The following is a 9,087-nucleotide window of genomic DNA, read 5'->3' on the forward strand; positions in this document are numbered from 1 at the left end:
TTGCAATGTAGCCTGGAAACTCTCAATGAAGTAAGTTAGGGCAATTGTACAGTTTATTTCATTTATTTCTTGATAATATTGTTGTTTTTGCTTGATATCCAGTACCTTGAAAAAATCATTCTTATGTGTTTTATCCACTTCCTTTAATTAGTGGTGGTGGTTGTATCAGGTGGGAAGTAAATGTGGCTCTGCTACTCCATCTTAGCCAAAAGTGGAAGCCTTTGTCAACTCTTTAAAATTCTCGATTTGTTATGATTTCTTTCCTCAATCTAAATAAATGTTCACTTTTATACTTCATTTTTATGTGTAATTTTGTATTCTTTTTCTTAAAAAGGTTCTCCATTGTTATATAATCTCCAGCCCCCACTCAGGCTCTTGAGCTGAACCACATCCTATCAGCATTATGACCTTGAGCAGCCTCTGTACCTCTGTGTCTTCATTTATAAAACCAGGATAATAATAAGACCTGCTTCACAGTGCTGAGCATTAAATAAAGAACTTGGAACATGGTAACTACTCAATAAATCTCAGCAATTTTTATTTAAGCATAATGACTGTACATGTTGCATTTTAAATTGTGGGACCACCCGTAAAGAGTGTAAAGGCTCAGGTGAAAGACCCCACATACCAGATGAGAGCAGAGGAAGAACAGGCCAGAAAGGAAATACAATGGCCAGAGAATGGAATGACCAAAAAATACAGTGTCCTAGAAAATGGAGTAGGTGATCTTCAAAGAAGGGAGAGATTGCTCTGTTCTATGCCACTGAAGATCAAAATGCTGAGTTAAAATGACCCCTGGATTTGGCAATACAGAAATCATGATTGATGTTTTTAGATGAGGATATGAATAGACCCTACCATATATGTTAACTATGAATATATTAAATGAGAAACTCACGCTAATTCTTTAGCACATATTAAGCACTTAAAATGTATGTCATTTTTATTACTATTATTATCAAAATTATGTTTACCTTTGGCATCACTTGAACTAGCACTAGATCCAGAGTCTCTCTGTGGCACTACTGTCTCCTTTCCCCTGGCTCATTGCCACCCATATCCCAGGGTACGACACTAGGGGTCCTTCTGTCTCACACACACACACACACACACACACACACACACACACACACACACAATCACAGAAAAACAATCCTAAGCTACCTTGCTTTTTTCCAAGGATAATCATTTCCCCTGACACCCTTCCCTGTCTCATTTAAATAGTGTAGACTTTACCAATCATTAGTACTCCCTGTGGATTCAAAAGGCAAAGCCAATCCTGGGTCAATCCTGTGACCATGTTCATGCTCTTTGGGACCTAGGAGTGATGGTTGGTCTCCTCTGGCTTCTAAATGAAAGGTAGACCCAGCTTTCCACCAGGAATCCCTCCACTTAAGAAAGGGAATGGACTCTAAGCAGCCAAACACCACAGTCAGGGTACCCTACACCCAGCCAATTCCAAGGTTCAGGACACAACCAACCAATCCAAAAAGAATCATGGTTCTAGTAGATCAAGCATCTAGTATTGTATTTCTTTTTTTTTATTAAGGCATCACTGATATACACTCTTATGAATGTTTCACATGAAAAACATTGTGGTTGCTACATTCACCCATGTTATCAAGTCCTCCCAACACCCCATTGCAGTCACTGTCCATCAGTGTAGTAAGATGCCACAGTCACTACTTCTCTTCTCTGTGATACACTGTCTTCCCCGTGACCCCACACACCATGTGTGCCAATCATAATACCCCTCAATCCCCTTCTCCCTCCCTCCCCACCCATCCTCCCCCACACCTCCACTTTGTTCACCCTCAGTCCCTTCTTGGAGTCTGATTCTGCTGCTCTTTTGTTCCTTCCATTTTGCTTTGTTCTTATGCTCTACAAATGAGTGAAATTATTTGGTACTTGTCCTTCTCTGCCTGGCTTATTTCACTGAGCATAATACCCTCTAGCTCCATCCACATTGTTGCAAATAGTAAGATTTGTTTTCTTCTTATGGCTGAATAATATTCCATTGTGTATATGTACCACATCTTCTTTATCCATTCATCTACTGATGGACACTTAGGTTCCTTCCATATCTTGGCCACTGTAAACAGTGCTGTGATAAACACAGGGGTGTATATGTCTTTTGAATCATGAATCTTGTTTTCTTTGGGTAAATTCCTAGGAGTGGAATTCCTGGGTCAAATGGTATTTCTATTTTTAGTTTTTTGAGGAACCTCCATATTACCTTCCACAAAAGTTGAACTAATTTACTTGAATTACATTTCTAAATTTTCTTTTTAATTTGGGGAGGCAGCAAATCCATTTGTAAGATGTATGAATTCGAAGTGAAATTTGGAAATCCAAATGTATTTCCTAAGTGAAAAATTGGTCCTGTGGTTCTGATTTCATTGCTTTGTGAGTCATATTAATATTATTTGCAAAGGTCTATGTGGTGTCTCAAATTACACCTTTAAAGATGAGAAGTCTAATTTGTACCAAGAGTTAACTGACTTAAAAATCAAACAACACCTATGTTCAAGCTGAAAATTTGCTACCTGGGCTTCTCTGAACCTAATTCATGAGTCATTCTAGATGACTCCCAGTACTTGAAAATTTAATCATTTAAACAGAAAGCTTTAGAATTTTAGCGATGTGAGACAAAAATCTTCCTAAACAAATATATTCCAACTTCCTAAACAAGGTGAACATAATTTAGCTTCTCTTAGAGATCCAGGGTCATCCATAAAAATGTTGATAAATGGTTCTGTCTTGATAGATTTAAGACTCCAAAAGTTTTAACCCTATACTAAATGTTTTTGAGTACTTGGCACTGTTATCATGGTTTTTGTCTCCCCTCTTGTTGGCACTGTCATTTCCTGCTGTCATCATTTCACCTTTCTGTAGTAGCTTCTTCCATGTTTAATTACTTGTTGTTTTTTATATCTGACAGCTTAGACAACTTGTGAGAATTACATGTAACATTAGTGTAAACGGATTCTGAAAGGGCCCCAGAGAGATTTCACAAGTGAATTATCTAAAGTCACTCTGATGCTTTTTATGAAAATAGGTACAGTATAAATAAACAAAAGTAATGGAACCTCCTATGACATCAGTCCTGGCTCCTCAGGTGTTTTGTTGTTTACTTTGTTTCTCCTGCTCTGTGGTTCTTGGCCATGTCCCGTGTCAAGAAGGTTGATGAATGACGGGTTTCTCACAACAGAGACTAGGCTTAGGGTGCACTTCCTTCTCTTGATATCATGGGCATCAGTTTGGTTAGAAATACAACCAGTCACTTGGAGCAGCAAATAATTGAAGTACCTCAGGAAAAGCCTGTCAATAGTTGTGGCCAGGGCAATCCAAAAGAGGTGCCCTTCCATGACTTCCTCATTTCTTACAAACGATTACTAAAAGTAATTCCCCACCATGGGCCTTAGTGAAAGAAGAAACTTTGTTTTGTAGGTTTGGTTTTGAGTAGACCAATTCCCTACCAGGGGACATCAGGCTATCAGAAATTCCCATCCTGTGGAAATGGCTCCCAAGCAGGGCTTTCTCCCTGGAGCCTCTCTGTACAGTGCACCATCTGGCCCCAGAATTTCTCTGTACCAGGACCCTGATGTGAGCGTCCTTCATGGAGTTGCTTCTGTCTGGCTGTCTGTTTCATGCTGACTGCCTCTGTAAACATACCCCACCCTAACAGGCCTGCCGGTGAGCACCCAAACCAGGTAACTCCGTATGTCAGGGGTGCCGGTGAACGCCTGAGCTGGATAGCACCAAATGTGGACTGTCCCTCTTGTCTCCAACCCCCGATGGATAGACTGGACTATACGAGGGACTGGACACAGAGCCCCTGTGGCAAGCCTGTCCCCAAGGTCCCTGACACCAGGCCACAGACGTGTGCTCTGAGGCTTGCTCCTGCTCATTGCCTGCACTCCTGCTCCATCACGGACGCACCACTCCACTGGAACTGTCTCCACTGCATCATTTTCCCTTCGGACAGATGGGAGGCTGACTGGGACAGCCCAGACCCGAACCATCCGTCATGACTGGTATGAGATGTGTTGATCTGTGATATGTGTTATTTTTAGATATGCTTAATTCCCCCTTTGAGTGTTGTGTGAAAGGAAATTACAAAATAAACCATGTGATTCATGCAACCACAGGATAATAAGTTCATTACTCCATCACCCTGCAGATCCATCTGACCCGTTCATGTCAACAACACCCGTGCCCAACATTTCAGTATAATCCTGGGGAAGGAGTCAGTGGATGAGTGAGCTTCCAGCCATTTAAGTCCTTAAACAGCAGAAATCCTTACTATTCTCAGGAGTCTGTACATTGGCTCAGAAAAAGCCCTGTGAGATCCATTCCCCCAAATCCCCTGGCACACAGGCACCAAGTCATCCCTTAGGCCGAGGGGTGGGGAGGGCCCAGAAGAGAAAGGGGTTCTTGTCCTGGAGCCTGTGTCTGTGTCCCCCCACACTCTGTTCCCCAGGCAGGCTGGCCTGTGAGGGTCTTTCCAGCTTCTTCTCTCTGGGCAGCTTCTGGCTTACTTGACCTATTTTGTACAAGCTCAAGACAGAGGATATAGAAAAATGCTGAATCACTCTAGGGTCTGTGTTGTGTCTAGTTATAAAGTTCAATGTCAAAGTAAAATATCACCTTTTAGTAGTCCCACACCTCACAGACTTAACAATAAATTCTAACTGATGATCAGCTTATGCTCTTTGTTTTCTTTCCCCAGAGTAAGAGAAAAAAAGTTCTTTTCTTTTAGTAGATTCTAGATTCTATATTTTTAAATATCATTAGAGGTTATATGTTTTCTTAATGATAGGAAAAGTAAAGATTTCCTCTATTCACCCATTCAGGACAGAACTACTTCTATGTTTATTATTGGGGGGTTTTCTCCCCTCTCCATCTCCAGCTCAGTGCCTGGGTATCCTCAGTGTCCTGGGTGTCCAGGTACATAGTAGTTACTCAAGAAATATTCACTGGCTGAAAGGATGAATGGCTGGACAGGAAAACATCTGCACTACCACCTTCCAGGACCTCCTCCCAAATCAGTAGATAACCCTCGCAGCCTTTCTGGGCAGCTCTTTTTCATGGACTATAGAACCAAACTAAAATGGAGTCACTAACGTCAGGGACAAAATGGAAATGGTCAACACAGGTGCATAAAGGCAACTTAATCTAACCTAACAGGAATTTATACTTCTCAGAAATCAGCAGAGGATACCAGACAATCCCCAAATGTCAAGTCTGCTCGTGCCATCTCTGGACTTCCTTGTGACCCTGAATCACCTACCCTAATCCAAATAAGAAAGAGGACCACTAGGCAACTAATAAATTGAAAAAGCCAAATAACTTCTGCATTTACTCCATAAAAAAATCCCTTAGTCTGCAAGCAAGTTGGAAGTCATTGCTCCCATGGCATTGAGTTTCCTGGCTTGCAGGTCAAAAGCCTTGCAAAACACTCAGTGTTCTGCTTTGCTTTATTCCGTATGCAGAGTTTGAACTTCAACACAACCCACCAGTCAAAGAGGCCTCTCTTAAGCCTATTTGGGCCCCATACAATAGAGTTTAATAATGAAGACACCTTTATTTACTGCTTTGCTTTGTTTGCATAAAAGCTGGATGAAGCCCTGGCTTCCTGGGTCCTGGGTAGAGTTTCTCAGTGAATAGTTGGACACTTCTGTGCTTCCAGCATAGCTCAGCTCCAGCAGGCATGTTGGCATCCACTTGGTCCTGGAATGGCTGTGCATAGCCAGAGTCTGGACAGGAGTTCAAATGGCTCCTCCAGGGCCCTGAAGCAATTAAATTTGGGACTTCTTTTTTGTCATAAAGCTATTGGATTTTTTGGTCTTTTTAGATGCCTTGGCAGCTGCTGTCCCCACTCTAGAGGGTATCCTTCTTCCTCAGATCTTCTGGGATGTCACTGCAAAGACGAGGGCCCAGGCCACTGACCCCACAGACCGGAGGCCAGACACTCATTTCACATATCCAGGCCGCACTTCACTAGTGTGGTGCCGTGACTGTGCCACGCCTGGTCCCCCAACCCCTCTAACCTGTTTTTCCCTTTCTTGGAGCTGAGCCAGATTCCCCCCACTCAGCAGAACCCTCTAATGAACATTTTCTCCTTTCCTCTTCTTCTCTGCTCCAGTTCCATCTGCTGCTTTCTAGTCACAGTATTCACCATGGGTCTGAGCCCGCTCCTGACACAGCATACCCAAGGGAAGGCTTTGAGCCAATAGAATCTGGGCATGCAGTCATGAGAAATGGAAGGAGCTTCCCTAGCATGAAAAGAGGCCCCATCTGTAACTTGTGGTGCGTGGCCTGTGACAGTGCTCTTACAGCATGTCTGCAGATGCTCATCACATCGTCTTAAAGTGACTCCCCACATATTGCTTATTAGTGTCATGGGGAAAAAAAAATAGCAAACAATGGGGAGATTGCACACCACATTGACTAGGTGGTCCACATTATCATCAGTGTGAGACATACGGCATTGTGTGGCTCTGACATGAGCCCCTGGAGGGGATACACATCCCCTGGCAGTATCCAGCTGAGACTGCCTAGCTGTAGCCTCAGCATGGGGACACCGGAGAAGCAGACACGCCATGAGACAAGTACCCTTAAAACAAAATGGTGCATGCTGCTCACTCTGGCAGCAGATATACTAAAATTGAATGATACTGGAAAGATTAACATTGCCTCTGCATAAAGATGGCACACAAGTTTGTGAAGGAAAAAAAAAAACAATGTGTGGGGGAAATGGGACATCAGTGTCTTAAAAGCCAGATTACAGGATGCTGAAAAGACATGACAACAAAATGCAGTACCTGGTCTCAGAACGGCACCTGTGCTGGGGTGGAGAGATGCCAAAAAGGACATGGCAAGTCAGCCGATAAAACTGATACATGAAAGGTAGATTCCAGCACTTTGTCAAGCATTGTGTAATAGAATATTCCTATTCTTAGGAAATACACACTGAAATATTTAGGAGTAAAGGATGTGAGCATGTTGCTTACTCTCAGATTGTTCAGAAAAAAGTTACATTTAACATACATATACAGATTGATTAGATAGATATGGGTGTATATAAATTATATACATAAAACTTTTTCTGAGTCATTGTGTGTGTGTGTGTGTGTGTGTGTGTGTGTGTGTGTGTGTGTGTATGGTATAGAAAACATGCAAGTAATAAAGCGAGTGGAGAGAGAATTCAAGATGGTGGTGTGAGTGGTGAGACAGAGAATTCCTCCCAAAACCACATGTAGTATGAAAATATAGTTAATACAAGTAATCCTAAAACAGCAACAGGAAAGAAGGCTGCGCCAGACTCCATACACCTGGAGAAAAGAGCAGACCTCATGAAAAAGAGTAACATACCAAAGCCTAGATCTGGTGGGACCCAAGCCCTTCCCCCTGCCACCCTCCCCAGTTACTGGTAGGAGGAAGAGAAATGTAACAGGGAGAGGGTGGAAGCCTAGGACTGCTGAACACCCAGCCCTGGAGAACTGCTTTGGAGCACAGACTTACATTGTGTGGTGCTCTGGAGATTAGTGGGGTTGGGGAGCTGGGACAGGCAGAGTGCTTTAGAGACTGAGATTCCAGCTGGTTGTGAAGGATGGGGATCCATGCCTGGCCGCTCTGGGACAAAGGAAAGGCAGGTGGTCTGAGAGGCTTCCTAGCAGTGAGAGGGCTGCTGAAGGGGCAGGGTTTTCATGGAGCTTACTACATGGGAGAAGGGAGAATTGGACAAGGTTGTCTGGGTGAGATCTGCCCAGCAGGTTGGGAACTTTCAGGAGCTTCAGGTGCTCCATCCCCATGGCTGCCTACTCAGCTCCGAGCCCCCCACTGTGACATGCAGCCTGCTGCGCCTTCCTCCTGGCCTGCCGGCACCTGCTCACCAACTGGCAGTCACTGAGCTAGCATCAGGCCAGCCAGAAGGAGGCCCCCACCTACAACAGCTACAGACACAAAGCACAGGGGCTATTCGGCTGACTGGCTCTGACACTGGAGATAGGCACTGCAGTCGGAGAGCAGGGAACAGCTCTTTAATCCCCCCAGGTACCAACTCCACTCCCCTACAACCCCCAATATCACTCCAGAGGCTGAGCAACTCCAGAGACTAGACCTTCTGAGCACTAGAGGGCGCCACATGGAAATATGAAATGTCAAAGGAACCTGGTTCAGAACAAAATCTCACAAACCCCAGGAAAAGGGCCAAATGAAACTGAACTCACCAATCTTCCTGAAAGAGAGTTCAAAATAAAAATCATAAACATGCTCATGGAGGTAAAGAAAAATGTTCAAGAACTCAGGAACAAATTTAAGATGGAGATTCAATCATTAAGAAATTCCATATCTGAAATGAAACATACAATGGAGGGATTTAAAAGCAGATTAGATGTAGTAGAAGAGATGGTAAGTGGATTAGAAATTAGAGAAGAGGAATACAAAGAAGATGAGGCACAGAGAGAAAAAAGGATTTTTAAGAATGAAAGAATATTGAGAGAACTGTGTGACCAATCCAAACGGAACAATTTTCACATTATAGGGGTACCAGAAGAAGTGACAGAAAAGGGATAGAAAGTGTCTTTGAGGAGGTAATTGCTGAAAACTTTCCCAATCTGGGGAAGGAGATAGTCTCTCAGGCCATGGAGGTGCACAGATCTCCCAATACAAGGGACCTAAGGAAGACATCATCAAGACATATAGTAATTAAAATGGCAAAGATCAAGGATAAAGACAGACTTTTAAAAGCAGCTAGAGAGAGAAAAAAGATCACATACAAAGGAAAACCCATCAGGCTATCATCAGATTTCTCAACAGAAACATTGCAGGCCAGAAGGGAGTGGCACGATATATTTAATGCAATGAAACAGAAGGGACTCGAACCACAAAAACTCTGCCCAGCAAGGTTATCTTTTAAATTTGAAGGAGGGATTAAACAATTTCAGGTAAGTAAAAGCTGAGAGAATTTGCCTCCTACAAACCACCTCTACAGTGCATTTTGGAGGGGTTGCTACAGATGGAAGTATTCCTGAGGCTAAAAAGCTGTCACCAGGGGAAATAAAACCACAGCAAAGTAGAATA

General features: G+C 43.2%; 1 non-coding gene across 1 annotated transcript; it reads left to right on the top strand.

The window, feature by feature from the left end:
* The first annotated feature begins 6,640 nt into the window (after positions 1 to 6,640).
* On the top strand, positions 6,641 to 6,746 carry LOC118967777 (U6 spliceosomal RNA). The gene has a single exon (XR_005055006.1). It is a non-coding gene; the product is annotated as a U6 spliceosomal RNA (small nuclear RNA).
* Positions 6,747 to 9,087: the final 2,341 nt, after the last annotated feature.

Source organism: Manis javanica, chromosome 12 (assembly GCF_040802235.1).
Source record: "Manis javanica isolate MJ-LG chromosome 12, MJ_LKY, whole genome shotgun sequence".
NCBI lineage: Eukaryota > Metazoa > Chordata > Mammalia > Pholidota > Manidae > Manis > Manis javanica.